Source organism: Anabrus simplex, chromosome 1, assembly GCF_040414725.1.
Source record: "Anabrus simplex isolate iqAnaSimp1 chromosome 1, ASM4041472v1, whole genome shotgun sequence".
NCBI lineage: Eukaryota > Metazoa > Arthropoda > Insecta > Orthoptera > Tettigoniidae > Anabrus > Anabrus simplex.
Genome location: NC_090265.1, coordinates 948,079,959 through 948,100,438, shown reverse-complemented (window position 1 = coordinate 948,100,438; position 20,480 = coordinate 948,079,959).

Sequence of the window (20,480 nt, the reverse complement as noted above, 5' to 3'; positions counted from 1 at the left end):
GTGTCCAAAAATCCTGGAGAACACATTATGCCTTCATTCGGCTAAATTATCGTGGCATTTACTCTGTCTACATAGTTTCGAATTCACGAATAGAAGCACTGACTGTAGGTACTACACGACCTATTAATTAAAATGTAACGTCGGAATCTTTTTTTTTTTTTTTTTTTTTTACAAGTTGCTTTACGTCGCACCGATACAGATAGGTCTTATGGTGACGATAGGACAGACAAGGGCTAAAAGTGGGAAGGAAACGGCCGTGGCCTTAATTGAGGTACAGCCCCAGCATTTGCCGGGTGTGAAAATGGGAAACCACGGAAAACCATCGGGTTCGAACCCCCTATCTCCCGAATACTAAATACAGGCCGCACTTTAAGCGACTGCAGCTATCGAGCTCGGTAACGTCGGAATCGACTTTTAAGTCGCCCAGATGGTATCATCTAGGAAGACTTCATGTAGGCACGTAAATGCATACGATATTACTATCGTTAATATTATTATTTATTTTATTTTTTATTATTCGCTAATCGGCCAGCTAGGGTCCTCGATAAGTTTCATTGTTCATTCTGGCATATACTCAGTTTTCGATTGATCCAATAGGTTTATTTTCTTCCTGTTTCCGAATTTAGCCGCCTATGGACCTCATTGAACTAAAGGCTTTCTCTTCTTCTTCTTCTTCTTCTTCTTCTTCTTCTTCTTCTTCTTCTTCTCCCAGAACTCTTCATCCTTACACTTCTGATCTTCCTTTCTTTCTCAGATATGACCAATAGGTTTATTATTATTATTATTATTATTATTATTATTATTATTATTATTATTATTATTATTATTATTATTATTTATTTATTTATTTATTTATTTATTTATTTATTTATATATTTATTTATTTATTTATTATTCGCTAATCGACCAACTAGGTACCACGATAAGTTTCATTGTACGTTCTGGCGTTTACTCAGTTTTTGATTGATCCAATACGATTATTATTATTATTATTATTATTATTATTATTATTATTATTATTATTATTATTACCTGTAGGTTTCTTATGTCTTTCAAACAAGACATAAAACAAGCTTCTTCCTCGAAGATTGTTTCACTTAAAGAATGAAGAAAGCACTGACCATCAATGCGCGCGCGCTCTCTCTTATCTGGTATTGTGATAGAAACCCTTGAACGATGCAACTTGTAGCCAGTTTTCCGTAAGGATTGCGAGAAACTCTAGGGATACCATACTCTGGACTAGTGGTGAAATTCAAAGCAAGGTTCAGATTGGAACCACTGCCACTAGATGCCCAGTCCTCTAGTGGAAAATCTGTTAGTAGTTCATGTGTTAATCGTCCTGTTACATGATTTATGCCCAGAGTGATTAAAATAGCCACTATATCGGGCGGATCAGCTGCATCTCGAACATATGCGACCTACTAGAAATAAAATATCTCTTAGTCGTACCTTACGCAACATCTTGGAGCAATTTTATGTACACATAGCCTGGTATAGGCTTCCCCGTGCAATGCAAAAATCGTACAAGAGACAGTAAGTGTAGAGAGGAGTCCAATTCCTATGAAATATTACAGTATTGTACAAACTATATCCATTCCTATAACTGTCGCAAGAGCATTGGTTATCTGATTGGTCCAAGAGGCCATTTTCATTTGATAGTAAAGAGCGGTCGTGGTATCATAGAAGATGTGATATGTTAGGCCCATTTAATGACATGTCAATTCACCGCCATTTTGTACACTCTCATGACATCGAAATTGGTAGAAACGCGTTTTACACATATTATAATGCATGGCATAGTGTACAGCACATGTGATAGCTTACGCCATGTAATTACTATCCTTAGACCATTCAATAGAGGCTTACAACCAGACCATAAAGGCAGTAACACATCGATAATTTTTCGAAGTGAGAAATTTCGCTCTCCTCGTGAATACGGAGTTGCAGTGCTTAAATATGCACGCTTAAAGTAGGTGAGTGGAATTATGTGCGGTAGATAAGCCGGCTACTTGGAGCAGTGAAGGTTCAAATCCTCCTTCACTCCTGCCTTTTTAATTTTAATTTCGATCTCGGGTAGGCATCCTTTACGACGACTTCATTGTTCGGAAGTCTTGGATATCCTTATAAGGAAGTTATAACAAATAAAGTAGATATAATAAATGTCGACTACGGACAACCTCATTTTGAATACTACTCTCACCATTGTGCTCATTTAACCAAGTAATGGGTACCTACTCCACGCGTTGAGAGTGGTTGCAACTATTTGGTCCGAAGAGAGACATGATTCTGCACATTCGAGTCATAGTTCTTGTGTCAACCACTGTGTATTCGAGTTACGAGTTCGTAGATATGATTTTTTAATGCTATTTGTTCAGGGCGTCGACCTAGAAAGATATTTTGCCCCTACTTGCACTGTATGTGAGGAACCTGAGTGTATGTAATTGGCGGAAGTGTAAAGTGTTGAATGTGAGGAAAGGAACGTTAAGGACAACACAAACACCCAGTATCCAGGCCAGGGATGTTAATCATTTACAATTAAAAACCCCTGACTTGGCCGGGAATTGAACCCGGGGCCACCGGATGACAGGCGGACGCGTTGCCCCTTACACCGCGGGGCCGGACTGAATATGATATTACTCTTGCTAAGGAGCAAGTCGTAATCATGATGGTTATACCTGCCAAAAATGATTTCTGGACGAAGACTACCAACTGCGGATATATTTCGAAAGGCTGAAAGTCGTCTTGAGTGGAACGATATCCGTTAGAAGGGAACCACCTGTTCGCGATGCTCCGGTGGTAACGAAGAAGCTGTGGATAATGCAATTGAGAGCAACCCGCATACCACCTTACCATCAAAATTGCCATTGATCGTTTACGTCGACTATAAGTCGATAGTACTCTTTCAAGCTTCAGCTAAATACATTAAACTACGATAAATATGATACTTTATAAACTCATGCCATGACAGTTAATGCAAGGGTGGATCAGCTGCCCCTATTTCTGCGGATTTGTGCCTCCCTCAGTTTATAACGTAACGTGAAAACACCTCCCGTGCCGTAAATAAAATCTGTGGCCCATACAGCCTATGAAGGGCCTTCGCTCTACATAACGCCTTCCCATTTGCCTCCACTTAGCGAACAGCTCGTAGTTGGATCTAGTGGTGGAGACAGAGCGGTTCGGTTCGGAGCAAGTACTGTGACGTCATTACTCGGTAAAACCGAGTACAAATTTATGGCGGTAAGTTTAAAATTTATATTGACCTTCTAAGGTACAGTTTACATTCACAAAGAATATTATCAATTATTATCAGTGATTCAATGCTCCGTACTATCTATTATTGGTTATTTGCACAATGTTTGTAATGTAATATAAATTTAACACATAACGTAACAAACAGTGTAATTACAAATCTGTGTTTAATATGAGGCATATCAAGTAGTCGTAAATAAAGGAACAAACACACACATGAATAAATAAATACAATAAATATTAATGCATATGGATAAACGTACCGTATTCCATAATGTGATAACTGACGAAACGAAATCTAGTGCTTTGAAATGTGGCTAAACTAATATAATGTCAAACATTTCATTTATAACTATGTGGTAAGGAGTTTAATGAAAAATCTGTTAAGATAACATCAGTAATGGAAATAAGTACAGTATACAAATGAACTAAATTTTTCATCTTGTGACAAGCATTAAAATCACGGCACAACACATTATACACAGACAGTATGGGAAGTACCGTTAGTGTTCTGTATTGCATGGAACACATGTTATATAGGAGGAATTTCCATTCAGAAATATCAGAGTTTTAGTCTAGTACCTAACGCCAATAAATTTAAAAATCAACTCACGTGACTGCACCACACACTTAACTACTCGACAAGACAGCACAGCACATCTCAACACAAACTACTGCTGCTCGAGGTGAGCCCCCTATTATATACCTGGTGATGAAATTCTAGTGTCTTCGGGGAGTGGCCGGAATACGTGTGTTGTAGTTTAGCCCAGAGTCCTGCAGCGACGCCCAGCCCATGAGCTGCTTCAGCAGTAGGGTTGGGCACTATGTCCCTGTTTCGGCACAATGTGCCGGTGCACAGTTATGTTCCTCTATTCCAGAACACCGAGTGTCAATTGTTCCGAAACATTCTCAAGCGAGCCGTAGACACTGACTCGCTGTCCCGTCAGAAGCGCCACTATGCACTGCCCTTCGCCTACTAGCTGAACTGTGCAGCGGGCGCACGGGACGCGGGACTGAAACTGCGCAGTGTAGAGAGAACTTCGAGAGGCAACATTACATGCTCCGCGCCAGTGGGAACTGCGAATGTGCCTGTACGGAACGTGCTGTGTGGTGTGTGCCTGTGTGTAGTTATGGCCATGGTCCAGCATAAAGCTGCAGGGAACGTGAACGAACAGTCGGAACACTGAAATTCGCTCCCAATAATCACGTTTAAAGGCTGCTTTTAGGTTAAGATTTTTCCGGTCAATATAAAACACACATAACACGGTTACAATGGCAGTGCAGGTGTTTAAAAGTAACCAATTCAGGAATATTTTCACCAGTTGAATGTATTGGCCTGTATTGTGAGTAATTAATATCTCAAAAATTTCCCTCAACACTTTCTCGGGGATTGACGTCAAACATTAATTTGGACTTTAAGGAAACTTTTAAGCCGAAGAAAAATATGGGTCGTTGCTTTGGAATTAAAAATATAACTGGATGAATACATTGTTCTACTTTCGTGCTGTTAGGCTGGGCGCACATAGAGAAGCAGTTGGCCGCAGAACAGGGAAGAGCAGAGCAGAACAGCGCGAAGCTTACGAAACTGCGAAGTGGACGTGAGCGCACATTGCCACGCAGGGTCTCGACGGTTTTCAGAAATAACATGTTTTCTTTAGACTCTGTGATACTGGGGCATCCAGTATAAAGAGGCTCTTTTTTCTTTTTCTTCAAGCATTCGCGATTTTTCTCATTTTGTTAGTCATCTTCACAATTTCCCTTGTGCTGATGGCAACGCGGTTATTCAGCTTAAGACAACCGCAATAAAAACAACCACCTTCGCCAGTTTACAAGACTGAACAATATTTTTATGTTACCGATGTTCGGCGTTCATATGGACTAACGAAATAATTTAATTCATGATTTTTTTATTATTATTTTTGCGTCGCACCGACACAAGATAGGTCTTATGGCAACGATGGAATAGGAAAGGACTAGGAAAGGGAAGGAAGCGACCGTGGCCTTAATTGTATTTATGTATTTATTTATTAATGAACAAACAGGCGTTCAGCCCCGAATACATGTTCACAGTAATAATAAATAAATAAATAAATAAATAACTAATAACATTAATAAACGTAGTCCAACCTAAGCCACCCCTCTCCACCATATACAAAATAAAGTAAAATGAAATGAACAATAAAACAAAAAAAGGACCTAACGCCCCGGTTCTATACCAGAACCAACTCCATCTACACCAGTTAACAACAGCCTGGTCAATGTTTACATTCTACTGCTGGTGTTGCAACTTTCTGCTTGTTATCACTCACACGTACCCACTCATCATGCAACCTTCATGCTTCAGGATTGCATACCAAACCAGCCATAACACTAACATTGCTTTCAATCTTTCAGATTCCACCTCCTATAGTAAAAGGCTAAATAATAACAACAATATTCCGTCATTGCATTCCAATCCATCATACCACAGCTTTTACCAATCCGCGTTAACATTGCTTCCTTTCATTTCATTCCGCCGTAACACTCCATAATAAAATTACCTCTCCATCTCCAACAATTTCGGCAATGAATAACAAATACCAATCACGCATATACCAACACCTCTCCAACATCATATTCCTTCCTCCTCTCCATACAAACAAACCCAAATTTACAAAATGATCTCCATACAAACAAACCAAAATTTACAAAATGTTAATAAAATCACCTCTCCCCAGCTCCAAAAAATAAATACTCATACCGGACACCAATACAATAATACCACCTCCCAACTCCCACGAATTCAGCCGTAAACCATCTCAATACCGAACAATACATCACCTAATCATAAATACTAAGCCTTCAATACTTCCAACACCACATTTCAGCAATACAACACCAACTCCACATCATATACCACCTCTACTTATATCACCACTTCTCCCACACCACATTCCAACGATATAACACTTCATAATTAATCATAACATATAATCATACCAAGCCCTAAATATTTTCCGACACCACATTTCAGCAATACAACACAACTCCACCCCTTATACCACCTCTACTTCTTCTACCATTACACTCACCTTCTGCCATCCGCCATCTTATACCACCACTTCTCCAACACCACATTTCAACCCTATAACATATCATAACTTATACATCACTTCTCCATCACAACATTTCAGCCCCCACAAATAAATAACACATAATCATACATATCAAGCCCTACCACCACTCCTCCATGGTCTACTTGAACCCCACATTTCTCTCAGATCTCTGTCCCTGTGTCTGGCCCTACTCAGGCCGAGACTCAACAAGCTTAACCTTGCCGTTCCCTTTTTACCCTGCTCTTCCCTTACTTCACTGACACTTCCCTTACTTCTCTCTTCCCTGCAAATAGTCACATTCTCACTTGTCCTTTCTACCCGCACTTCTTCACTCTGAACACTGCTATTGGTCACTTTATCACTTGACACCTCTCCCTGCCTCTCTTCACACGGTACACTGTTACTTCTTGTATTTTGCCTATGCTCTCCACTACTCGCTGCACTACTCTCTTTTTCTTCAGCCCGCTTTGACTTCATCTCTAAGTCCATCCTCAGCACACTGTTATTTGTATTTCTCCTCACTTGCCTACAGTTCATTGCACTACTCTCCTTTTCTCCCTCTTGTTTTAACTTCGATTCTAAATCCATCAATCTATCCACAGACCAGATTATCTTCCAGTTTCTGTCTGACACCACTAGATTTTGACCTCTGATAGTTGCCCTCAGCCCCTGTTTTACAGCCAGTATCTTGTGTTTTCTGAGTAGCCTCTCATTTCTGATCGCGTCACTTCCCACGTCTCTCCTTATCCATATTTTATCCCTCTGGACCTTTCCCGCATTTGCTAACACAATATCCGCCATCAACGTTGAAAACAATTGAACCTTTATAGGCCTATTGCCTCTAGTTCTCCCCACTCACTGCACATCGTCAATATCCACTTCACTAAAATTTATTTTCATTTTTCCCTGTATTAGGTCCACTACTTTATAAGTTGTAATTACTTTGGCTTCTCTCGTCTCCTCAGGCAATCCATAAATAAACAAGCACTTCTTCCTTCTATATAAAATATTCGCTTCCACTTCTACTTTCAGCTTTAAATTCTCCTCTTCAAGTCGTCCTACTTTTTCCCTTAATGCTACCACTTCCTCGGTGTTATTTCTCACCTGTGCTGCTATGTCGTCCGGTTTTCCTCTTATCCATACTTCCATTTCGTCAATCTTACTGGTCTGTTCTCCAATCATCTCTTTTATTTGCCCTAAAGGGCAAACTTCTGTCAACACCTCCCGTACAGCTCTTTTGATTGCGTCCATATTTTCTCTTTCCTCATTCCTACTAGATGACGGGCCTGGATTCAACTCGACTCCCTCAATACATAGTAAAATTATAATCACTGCTGCCGATAACAATAGCTCTCCTTTCCTCTCCATATCCATTTTACACCCACCTGGCTTCTTTTCTTCTTTCTTCATTTTCCTCTGCCATCTTCCTATCGTCGCTCTGTACTGCTCTATACCAATCATAGTCGGCCCACTTCTCGGCGACCTTCCAGCACTCCACACTCTCGTACTCCACTCCCCCTCCCGGGACTCACCGCTCAATGCGACCTCCTTTGTCGGTGGCTTAGGCAAGACTCGACCGTGGCCTTAATTAAGGTACAGCCCCCCCAGCATTAGCCTGGTGTGAAAATGGGAAACTACGGAAAACTATCTTCACGGTAGCCGACAGTGTGGTTCGAACCCCCTATCTCCCGAATGCAAGCTCATAGCAAGGCTATCCTAACCGCACGACTAATTGCATGGTAAATTCATTAATAGGATCACAATGGGGGAGAGGGAAAAATATGTATTTACAAATGTACTGCTAGATTTTCATCTAGTTGTCACAAGACACAAGACACTAAAATCAATCAACATTGACAATCTGTTGTGAACGCGTTTGCATTTATATTTGACAAGACATGATAAATGATTTTCCGTATTTATCTCTTCAGATAAATGTGATGATGGATGACGGCGACGGAGTCGGCGATGATGCTCTTCATAATCAGCATTAGATCTTTGTCTTAAATTCTATATGTTGCGAGAACTTGGGTCACGGATTGTTTCATAGATATATGAGGATTACATTCTTTTGTTTGCTGTTTGTTTAATGTCGCACTAACATATCGAAGGTTTTCGGCGACGGAAGAAGGGTGGAAGATTGGGAAGGTAGCGGTCGTGGCCTTAATTAAGGTACAGCCCCAGCATTTGCCTAGTGTGAAAATGGGAAACCACGGAAAACCATCTTCAGGGCTGCCGACAGTGGGGTTCGAACCCACTATCTCCAGAATGCAAACTCACAGATGCGCGACCCTATCCGCACGGCCACTTGCTCGGTGGATTACATTTTAGGCCTTTCTCTAAACTACCTTGTTACGCAGCGTGAATAAAACGATTTAGAGCCTAGACTGTAGTGCCTTATTCCCCAAATTTACATACCGATTTTCATTAAATTCTGTTCAGCCATTTTCTCACATACATACATACATACATACATGCATACATACATACTGCTTTGCAGTCCACACGATTCACATAGTACCTACAAAACATGGTGAGATTGAATGGCTGTGGTAATTTTCTCCTCCATTTCTTAACTAACTGCATGGCACGTGCGCAGGAAACTGTGTTTCGAAGACTGCGCGTGGTAGGCGGAAGTAGATGCAGAACCGGTCTGCTCTGCTCTGTCCTGCCCTGTCTGTCAACTTGCGATGGTGCAATGATTTGTGTGGATTACAAAAATCTGCTCTGCGCTGCACTGCTTTAGCTGCTTCGCCTGCGTCCCAATGTGCCTTATGCTCTCTGCACTTCGAATTCCTTCCCTCTCAACTTCCATTTACTTTCTTCAATATCTCGAAAATTTCCCTCAACACTTTCTCGGGGATTGATGTTAAAAATTAATTTGGACTTTAAGGAAACTTTTAAGCCCAAGAAAAATATGGGTCATCGCTTTGGAATTAAAGATATAACTGGATGAAAAGATGTTGACACTCCAACACAGGGCGGCACACAGCCGGTATCGACAGGCAGACACAGCCAAGGCCAACTAATCTATCTAGTGCGGCCTTGGCACAGCACGTTCGGTTCAGGCACATTCCAGCTGAAGCGGAGCATGTCCTGTTGCCTCTCGAAGTTCTCTCTAGGACGCAGTTACAGTCCTGTGTCCTGTGTCCCGTGTCTCGGCACTCTGTACCGAAACACTCCGCCTCAAGTTCCTAATGTTGCGGAACAAGTGAATGTTCCGGTCTGCCCAACCCTATTCAGCAGTACACTGCAATGGGCTTTGAAAGACTCGAACAAACGAAGCCCGTGACGTCATCGCACGGGCCGGTCTGGGCCAGCGCTCTATGGGCTGACTGCTTCAATGTGTACAGTGTACTGCGTGTCACCGGAGTGCGTTGCAATACGGTCGAGTGGAGCCGATCAAATTTGCTGCGGTTTTCAGTTTGACTTCTCCGTCTATCCTGTTATCGGAAACGAATATGGACTGTAATTCCAAAAGAAAAGAAACCGTGGCAAAAAAATCGTGAAGTAAGAAAAGCAACAAACGAACTAAAAACCGTACAATACAAGACTTCTGAACCGGATCCTAAACTTAAAAGTCGTATTTGGTTGGTATTCAAGCCTGCAGTTGACGGTGATGGGAAAGATGTTAATTTTGTGTGCTGTACGATCTGCGGTGAACTTTATGTACACACTAGCAGTTACTCGCGGCTTCTCGCGTGGATTTCGTAATTTGATAAAAGTAATCGTTCCTCGGTACTGTACTAAGAAATTATCTGAAAATCCCTGAAGTATAAAACCTTACTGAAAAGTTGAGTTTCATTTACCCCAGAAACTCTTTGTAAACAAAGTTTGTCGTATTGCCTTTTGGGGCTGAGATGACCATGCGACATAGAACTGTACACATGAGAACGTCTTCTCTCAAGTAAAAAAATAACACGTTTCTTTATTTTTAAGTGAGATTACAAATACGTATATCCACATCTGTAACATCTTAAGGTTTTGAGACATAAGTATCCGCATAAAAAGACTTCAACCCCTTTATCAGCCCTTCCTCCACCCCCTCCTACGTGGATTTTCCAAAAACAAAAAGAGAGACATGTATCTTTATTTTTAAAAGCGATTATAAATACCACTTCACATCTGTAACATGTTAATTTTTGGAGATATATTGTAGACATGCTCAGGGATTATGTATACAAATTTTGGTTGGCAGCTATGCCCAAACGTACACACATAATCGCGCTGCTGTAGAACCCTGGAGCTGGCGTTGCCATGGTAAAACATAGTTTTCGGGCCCATAGGGCTTACCGAGATTTGTTCTTTGGGTCAAGGGGTTTAAAATGAGCTTAGTGTTGTCCTTGCACGACAAATTCGATATTTCGCCTATATTAGCCTATTATTTGTATGCCTTCCCTGTCGCCCCCCCCCTCGAATTGTTTTGAAAATAAAATATAGCCCATGTCCCTCAGGGATAATGTATATTTACATTAGTAAAAGGATTTTTAGAATCCGTCCAGTAGTTTCTGAGATTACCCTCCAGATATTCACAAACTAACAAAATTCGCGCTCTCTCTTTATTATATTGTAGATTAAAGCGGTCGGACTGATTTTGTCTTTTTTATGATTAGATAAAAAACTTCCGATGAACGAGGTGTGCTTGAATGACGAGAATTCTAATGTTTCCGTGTCCGGCTCCATGGCTAAATGGTTAGCGTGCTGGCCTTTGGTCACAGGGGTTCCGGGTTCGATTCCCGGCAGGGTCGGGAATTTCAACCTTAATTGATTAATTTCGCTGGCATGGGGGCTGGGTGCATGTGTCGTCTTCATCATCATTTCATCCTCATCACGACGCGCAGGTCGCCTACAGGAGTGAAATCAAAAGACCTGCATCTGGCGAGCCGAACATGTCCTCGGACACTCCCGGCACTAAAAGCCATACGCCATTTCATCAGACTCCACGACTATGCCACAACCTGCCAAAGTAATGAAATTTTCTTCGTGGACTGACGTTCATGATACTCCTATTCCAACAGATGAGCTGGAAAGATATTTAAAGCAAAATTGTGGAATGCAAGAAGATAGATATAGCATCCTATTGGAGAACAAATGGACAAAACTATCCAAAATTTCACCAGATCGCTAAGAAAGTAATATGTATGCAAGCATGTTCAGCTTCAAAGATACATTGCAGTTCAGCGGGCTTCATTGTCAACGCATGGCAATGCTGATGCTCTTCTTTTCATTCACAGTAATTCCATTCCACCATATTATCAATGACCAATAAACTACTCACACTTAGTAAAAGCTATGTTCAGGATTGTTTTTGTTGTTGGCAAATTACACGTCATTTCTGTTTATATATTATTTTGAGGTAAACGCGAATGAAGTCCTATGAATATGCTTCATGTTACAGTATTTAGATTCATTTTTAGTTAACTTGATGTCAATTGCAAACGAATATTAGTTTATAATAAAGTTTCTGTTTGTTTTCAATTATTATTATTATTATTATTATTATTATTATTATTATCATCATCATTATTATTATTATTATTATTATTATTATTATTATTATTATAGTGCAGGAGAAATATCTACCGTTTGATTTCAAAATGCGATTGGCCTACTTTGCAATATGTTAGTAGCGTACGGAATTCGTAGAGTCAATGATCCGAATAGTTGTGTGACGTGAACATTTCGTTGTGCACAGCGCACACGTTATTGTGGAGAACTACTCAAGGTTATTCCACGGAGCCCGCCCAGTGCGGTGGACTGCGGTGGGCCGTATGAGCCCAGTGCTGTGGGCCAGTACGCTGCCGCGTCAGAAAGAGAAAGGCACTGCACGGGCTGGGCTGCCGGAGCCCGTGGGTTCGAAGCGCTGCGCGGTGGGTCTGGCTGCAGGAGTCTGGTTTACCCTTCAGAAAATTCATGGAGACATCAGACGAAAGAGAATAAAAACGAAAGATATCATCTGCCCGCATGCATGCCGGCCGCTTCCCAACCTGATTCACTTAATCCTTGCAAGAAATACCGAAGGGGGCTTCAAGAGGGCTGGCAGTTACATTACCGTGAAACATCCCCCTCCCGCCACACACACACACACACACACACACACACACACACACAAGCAGATAGTCCCGATCAGTTTCCCGATCAGTTACTATCTTCAGTTGTTTTTCGCTAAGGCGCCATTCGGTCCTGTTGCACCACCTTCATTTTTCATCTTGAGTCCGCCGTGTACAATAGGTGACGTCATTTATTCTATTCAGAGCACAGTAAGGGCCTTTCCACGCCTTCTGGAGCTTTGCAGGCAAGCCTCTATTCCTTTCACAATTATACAGGCACACTAGATCGTTCTCTTGATACCGGGTAGCGTCCACTCGTGGTCGTATTGTGTCTTCGTTCGGTCGCTTTCTTTCCTCCATCCCTTCCAGACAACAACGTTTACATCGGCTGGTTTCCTTGCCACATCCAGGCAGTAGCGGTCGGTCGGGGCAGGATGTTCCTTAGGCCGGTCAAACGCCAAATCCACCAGGAGGTGCAGTTCTCTTTCAAACAGCGTCCTTACTGGTGTGTATACCGGGTAGTGTCCACTCGTGGCCTCGTGCACTGCAGACCGGTATTACAAGAGGAATAGGGGAAAATGACGATACCAGTCCTTTTAATGTTCGCAGACGGCTATTCGCGGGCGATTCTCGATGGTCCTGCTGCATCATTTGACCATGCCGTGCGATTGGGAATGTAGAGGCTTTTCCCTGGTTTCCCGGACGCCCAGTAATCGACACAGGTTTTGGAAGACCACTGCTTGGATGTTCCATCCTTGGTTGGAATGTTGCTCTAATGGTACGCCGTATCTGCTGCGAACTCATTCACGAAAAATTCCGCTACCGTAGTTGCCTCCAGGTTCGGGAGCTCATACAACTCCGGTCACTTCGGGAAGTAGTCAGTGACGACAAGTATAAAGCAATTTTTTGCGTCAGTGGTAGGGAATGGTCCGGCCACATCGTTTGCCACTCTCTTGAGGGGCACGCCCACGTTGTTCGCCTTCATTCGGGCTTTTTGTGTAAGACTTGTTCGCTTTCGACTCGTCCGCAACTTGAAACAGGACGCCCCCAATGCCAAATTCGCTACCGTCTGTTTCGAGTACAAAATTCGTCCCAGCTCTGGTATATGCAAATACCGATGCCGTACACAGGGAATGCTTCGGTTGATCAAACACTTTCTGGCATTCCTACGTCCAGTTAAATCGTTCATCATTCTCAGTATTGCGGTACAAGTGTTTGGCGATGTTGACAAATTTTGCGACAAATCGTTGGTAGTAGGTGCCGAGGCTCAGGAAACGTCGAAGCTGAAATTTGTACTTTAGTCTGGCTGCGAGTCTGTTAGTACACGGTGTGATATACCGCCACGTATGCGCACATAGCAAGTCAGCGACGTCACAGTTTCTCTCCAAAATTTTGACTCGTAGTGACGCTGCTTATAATACCTATCTGTCAAGGATGCCCGAACTTCAGGTAAATGGTGAAATGATGCTTAGAAAGATACCAAGGCTACTACAAGTATATTTCCAATTCTAGCTGTAGTTAATTACAAATGTACGCTCCAGTAGAGACACCAGTCACCCAGTTTTTCAGATGCTCATCACCTTTGAGCTACTGAAGTATTTACTTACATTTCCTTCGAGACTGTTTCACCCCCTGTCTAGTGTTCTTATTCACAGCGATTGTTCACAGACCGTTTGCTTTTAGACCTATTGAGCTCCATAGAGTGGTTGAAATCAACCCAGCAAATTCACCATGATTAACCCCGTATGAAAAGAGTGTAAATAGTAAAGGAGGTAGTATCGAGCGAATTGGTTGCGTATCCGTAAGTTAACAGTTGGAAGATGGTGGGTTCGAATCCCATCATCGGTAGTTGTGAAGACTGTTTTCCGAGTTTCTCATTCTCACACCAGGCAAATGCCGGGTGTACCATAAGGAAGGTCATGGGGTCTTCCTTGTCAGTCTTGGCCTTTTCCTATCCCATCGTTAAGTGCGACTTCAAACCGTTAGCCAAAATGTACCACAAGTTATACCTTTTCACAGCATATTTCCCCTCGGTTATAAACAGACATTGACCCGTTGTCGATTCGAAACTGCTACACTTAGGAATTAAGAGGCATAGGTGATTTTTATACAATGAAATGGAGCTTTTGGTTTTTGGGAGTATTTAAACATTGAAATCTTTCAATGTTCTATTTGGCCGAAGTACTAAGTATTAATTATATTAAATTTTACATCATGGTGAGTTTGTTCAACAGCGTGTATAATGAGTTTAATAACTTATTATGTGGCGGAAAACTAACATTAAGACTTGGCCGAGTCTGTATTACTTGTTTTGTGTTATTCATCTATATATATAAAATAGCTTGTCCTGACTGACTGACTGACTGATTCATCATCGCCGAGCCAAAACTACTGGTCATAATGGAATGAAATAATGGGGATACATTCATATTAAGATGTAGGTGCTCACTAAGAGAGGATTTTTGGATATTCCATCGCTAAGGGGGTGAAAAGGGGGGTGAAATTTTAAAATGAGTGAATCTATATCTCAAAACTTTAAAAGTTTACAAATGTAAAAATTGGTATTTAGAATCTTCTTTAAAAATAAGGAAATACGTATTTTTTTGTTTTCAGAAAATCCCAATAGGAGGGGTGAAAAAGGGTGAAAAAGGGGTTGAATGCCTTTAATCAGGATACCGGTACTTATATCTCAGAAACTCAAGGTATTACAGACCTGAAAATTGGTATTTTTGATCTCTAATAAAAATTAAGAAACACGTATTTTTTGTTTTTGGAAAATCCAATTAATGGGAGTTTGAAAAGGGGGGTGAATTTTTAATATCAGTGTATCTATATCTCAATACTTTGAAAGTTTACAGATGTAAAAATTGGTATTTAGAATCTTCATGAAAAATAAAGAAACACGTATTTTTTTGTTTTCGGAAAATCCCAATAGGAAAGGTGGAAAGGGGTGAAAAATGGGTTGAATGTCTTTAATGAGGATACTTATATCTCAGAAACGGAATATATTACAGACCTGAAAATTGGTGTTTTGGATCTCCTTTAAAAATAAAGAAACATGTATTTGTTTGTTTTTGGAAAATCCAATTAATGGGGGGGTGAGAAGGGGTGAATTTTTAAAATGAGTGTATCTATATCACAAAACTTTTAAAGTTTATAGATGTAAAAAATTAGTATTTAGAATCTCCTTTAAAAATAAAGAAACACGTATATTTTTGTTTTCGGAAAATCCCAATAGGAAGGGTGGAAAAGGGTGAAAATGTGTTGAATGCCTTTAATGAGGCTAATTATATTTCAGAACCTGAAGATATTACAGACCTGAAAATTGGTATTTGGGATCTACTTTAAAATAATAAAGAAGCAGGTATTTTTCGTTTTTGGAAAATCCAAATAATGGGGGTGAAAGGGGAGTGAAATTTTAAAATGAGCGTATCTACATCCTAAAATTTTAAACGTCTACAGATGTGAAAATTGGTATTTTGAATCTCCTTTAAAAATAAAGAAACATGTATTTTTTGTTTTCGGAAAATCCCAATAGGAGGGGTGTAAAAGGGTGAATAATGGGTTGAATGCCTTTAATGAGGATACATATATCTCAGAAACTGAAGATATTACAGAACTGAAAATTTGTATATGGAATCTCCGTTAAAAATAAAGAAACACGTATTTTTTTGTTTTTGGAGAATCCAATTATTGGCGGTTAAACCGGAGTGACATATTTGGGTGAATTTTTTGAAAGACAGTATCTCCAGAATATCTGAGAAACGTAGAATGTTACAGACGTAAAAAGTGATATTTGGAATCTCCTGTAAATGTAAAGAAACATAGGCGATTTGTTTTTGGAAACTCCTCTTAAAGGGAACTAAAAAGGGCGTTAAATTTTAAAATGAGAATTTATACAGTATATCTCAAGAAACTTAACATGTGACAGAAGTGAAAAATGGTATTTTTATCTCTATAAAAATAAGGAAACGTGTATGTTTAGTTTTCGGATATAGCCCTTGGCTGGAGCGGGGGGGGGGGGTAAAAGTGACTGAAAATGGTGTTGAATTCTTTTAATTAGGCTACTGTTATCTCAAAAATGAAGATGTTACAGACGTGAAATTTGATATTCTCGGAAAATCCAATGAATGGGGAGGGGGGGCAGGTGAAAGAATTGAAAAATTAATTGACTTAATTGTATGAAAATACTTACATCTAATAAAAACTAAAGTTGTTAGGACCTACAGACGTGAAAATTGGTATTTGGATTTCTTTTAAAGATAAAGAAAAGCCCGTTTTGTGGAGGGGGGGATCATCTTGGGAGGCGTGAGTGAAAAGGAGGTGAATTCCTTTCATGAGGACACATAAATCAAAAACTGAAGAAGTTACACTCGTGATAATTGGTATTTAGAAGATCCTTTACTATTAAAGAAACAAGTATTTTTTGCCGGGAAATTGACTTGAGGGGAGGGGAGGAGTGTGAAAGTGAAAAAAATTGAATTATTTTAATCTGAAAACTGAAGGTAATAGACGTAAACAATGGTGTTTTAAATCTCCTTTAAACATAAAGAAACACGGCTTCTTTTAATTTTTTAGGGGGGGTGGGGGTAAATAAACTTAAGGCGGTGGGTTGTAAAAGGAGTTGAGACCAATTGATTTTACTGTTCATAATGTATTTATAAGGAGCCTCCGTTGCTCAGGCGGCAGCCTCTCACAGCTGGGTTCCGTGGTTCAAATCCCGGTCTCTCCATGTGACATTCGTGCTGGACAAAACGGAGGTGGGACAGGTTTTTCTCCGGATACTCCGGTTTTCCCTGTCATCATTCATTCCAGCAACACTGTCCAATATTTCATTTCATTTGTCATTCATCGATCATTGCCCCAGAGGAGTGCTTCGGCAGCCGGCACAATTCCTATTGTCGCCGCTAGATAGGGCTTTATTCATTCCTTTCCTGACACTGTCGAATGACTGGAAACAGGCTATATACTTCCGATGTACATATTCTGAAAATAAACCAATCATTTTTAATCTTTCCTGGGTTCGTTTTCAACAGCAATATTTTCCTTCGTAGAACGTTCATAGATTACAGTACCGGTACATTCTCCTGGCATATAAATACAAATTTAAATACATTTGAAATAAATGATAGGAATGAGACTGACCGTCACATTGTTCACCTCTATAATAAGGTCAATAATGCACGGAAGTATGTCATTCGTATCGCCAGAAATCCCGCACACTTGCCTACGCGCGACAATGGTGCTGGTCACATTTTCAACAATGACAATGGCAGCAGATGTAATTTTCCGCTAAGTAGCGGTCTTGCATCTTGCTGTGGGGTCCAGAACATCTAATAATAATAATAATAATAATAATAATAATAATAATAATAATAATAATAATAATAATAATAATGTTCTGGACCGTCGTCAAATGTGCGGACCGCGCTGGAAACGAGTCCTGGACGGGTAATGACTAAGAATGCAGTCCGTCTGCGGGTTCAGAACCCCCAAGGCACCCAAGACGACACCACGCCAGATCCCCTGGAGGATTTCATCCATATTTAAAATGCTTATAGGAGAAGATGGCAAAGATTTAGGGACGCAGCTGACCGGGTGGAATACCTGGACCTTGCCCGGGAAGTACGAAATCGATTGCTGGAAAGAAAGATTGAAAAATTGAGGGAGACTTGCCGTAATCAATTAGAAAACGAGTCAGATCGCGAATTTTGGCGGATTATCGCAGAAAACGAGTCAGATCGCGAATTTCGGCGGATTATATATTTAAAACAATAAGCATTCAATTATAAATTTCAGTATAATACCGTAGCGAAGCACGGGTACCTTGCTAGTTGTAGTATAAAGACAGCCGATCTCTAAGTTCTCTTTCCTTACTTTGTTAAAAACTTCTCCTGTACCATAATCTTGATATATACTGTTGTTGTGCCGCACGGCTAAAGTTCTACTTCTTTCGTTCTAAAATACTGTTTTAAGTTTTTAAGTAGGAGTATGATACTTGCAGACGACTTACTGGCGCAAGGTATATTGAACTTGGAAGCGGTACTGGGACGGGGCACTATGGTATAGCCTGTGTGTTATATGACAAGCTACGTTGACTCCTCTAGCTTTCTCCCCTTTGTTCGTCGATTCATTGTTGTTGTTTTTGTTTTATTTTATTTTTTCCCTTAATGATTCGGTTGATTTTTAATATATGAACGGTGACTTCCTCTTCTTGAACACAGTTAGCCACAGAGAGAACCGATATACACAAGAAAATTAGGCTTATTCTAGATTCAGTCGGCGATCGAACAGGACAAAATGTATTAGTAGACTGTTTCAGGCCAGGAAGATTAGGACTGAGTGTATTAAGGAGGTACGGTATGTGTAAATCTAACCAAACAGCTTACGTCAGTTATCCATAGACGTTAAAGTTGCTCTAACATTAGGGTTATCAAGATACTTTCTATATAGATATTCGTAGCCTGAGTCCCACCATGGAAAACATTAAATAAATAAATAAATACATTTAAACAAACTGCAACGAACATATTGTCACCGTTGATAGTGAAGTTATGATTATTTCCTTCTGACATTCTGTTATTTAATGAGAGTAACGAAGGGAATGGAAAGTGCTAGTTGCTTAGAGAACAAAGTACTCGACAATTTCCCGTGTTCATTGAAAGTCGACAAGGGCATGAAGGTAATACCGCGTTAAAGACCGGAAACATTGAATTTTCGTAGATTGCAGTATAGGACGGAAATAAAGTATATATTAAATACTTGGCGAAGTTTTTAGAACGATAGAGTATCACTATTATCCTAACTTACCAGAAGTCACCTTATGCCAGCGCTAGTAATAGGATTTGTCGCCGCATTTCATCATATCTCAAATTCAATACAGGAGTTCCTTAATACCGTGATAGAATTATTAAGACTTATGTATGCCTTATATAAACTAGCCAGACCGTAAGACAACGAGCAAATCCTATAGACTCACCGAGTAGTTCGTTCATTGTTCTTGCGGACCAGTGTGTTTCGGAACTAAGGATTTAACAAGTGCACAAATTAGTGAGACGGATTTTTAACAGACTACTTGCCTTTAGAGCTAGGGATCACATAGCAGTTACCATACGTGTTAATACATGACCGAAGAACATTTTGTTACCCTGTGTTCGCCCGGAAGGAAGTGGGTTCGAATCCCCGTCCGGAAGTCGTAAAATTTAAGAAACGAGATTTCCAATTCAGGGGGTGCACATGGCTCTGAGGTTCACTCAGCCTACACCAAAATTGAGTACCAGGTTAATTCCTGAGGGCAAAAGGCGATCGGGCGTAGAGCTTAACCACTCTACCCCCGCCAAGAGCAGAGGTTAAGGATAGTGTAAGCCTTTACCTTCCACCCGTCCAAGGGCCTTCATGACCTGTGCGGAGATGACTTTGCTTTTCTTGTGTTTTGCATTAGCTACAAGCCTTATTTTCATTCCTTATCACGTTCTTAGAAGTTTTGTTATTAGTGTGAGCACAGTGCACTGATTTGTTCTATGCTTGTATCCAATCAGCAAAAATTAGTGATGTTCATGGCTTAAATGAACTCTGCTCCCTTAAAGAAGATGAACTGTTTTCTGAAACTCGTTTGAGGTGACACTCTGCTTAAAATATCGGATTCTGCTATTTGACGAGGGGAAAAGATTGGAAGGAAGTCTGGAGGTATGATTTTATGAACGCTCTCTCCGTCTGCGACGTGCGATCGATAGGACCGTGTGAAAATTAGGTATGTTCTGTCATAGCTGGAATGGAACTGGAGCTCACCTACCTCTACTACTTTGTTTACAGTATTAGTTATGATGTTTTTAGGGCGAAACTTTATCTTAAGTTCTTAGGGTCGAGAATATTAGCGAATATTAGCAAAGAGTAAACTCGTTATCACCCAAGTTTTAAAGCATGTGCAACTTTGAGCCTTGTAGATTTGTAGGAAAGTCTTCCATCGTGCAGGATGTCAACTGAGTTCTTAAGTGAGTGAGTATCAGAGAGTTTCATCTTGCCGGGATCTATGTAGAAGAAGACTACTGGACATGTGATGTTAACGCTCCTGCTGCTATTGCTCCTT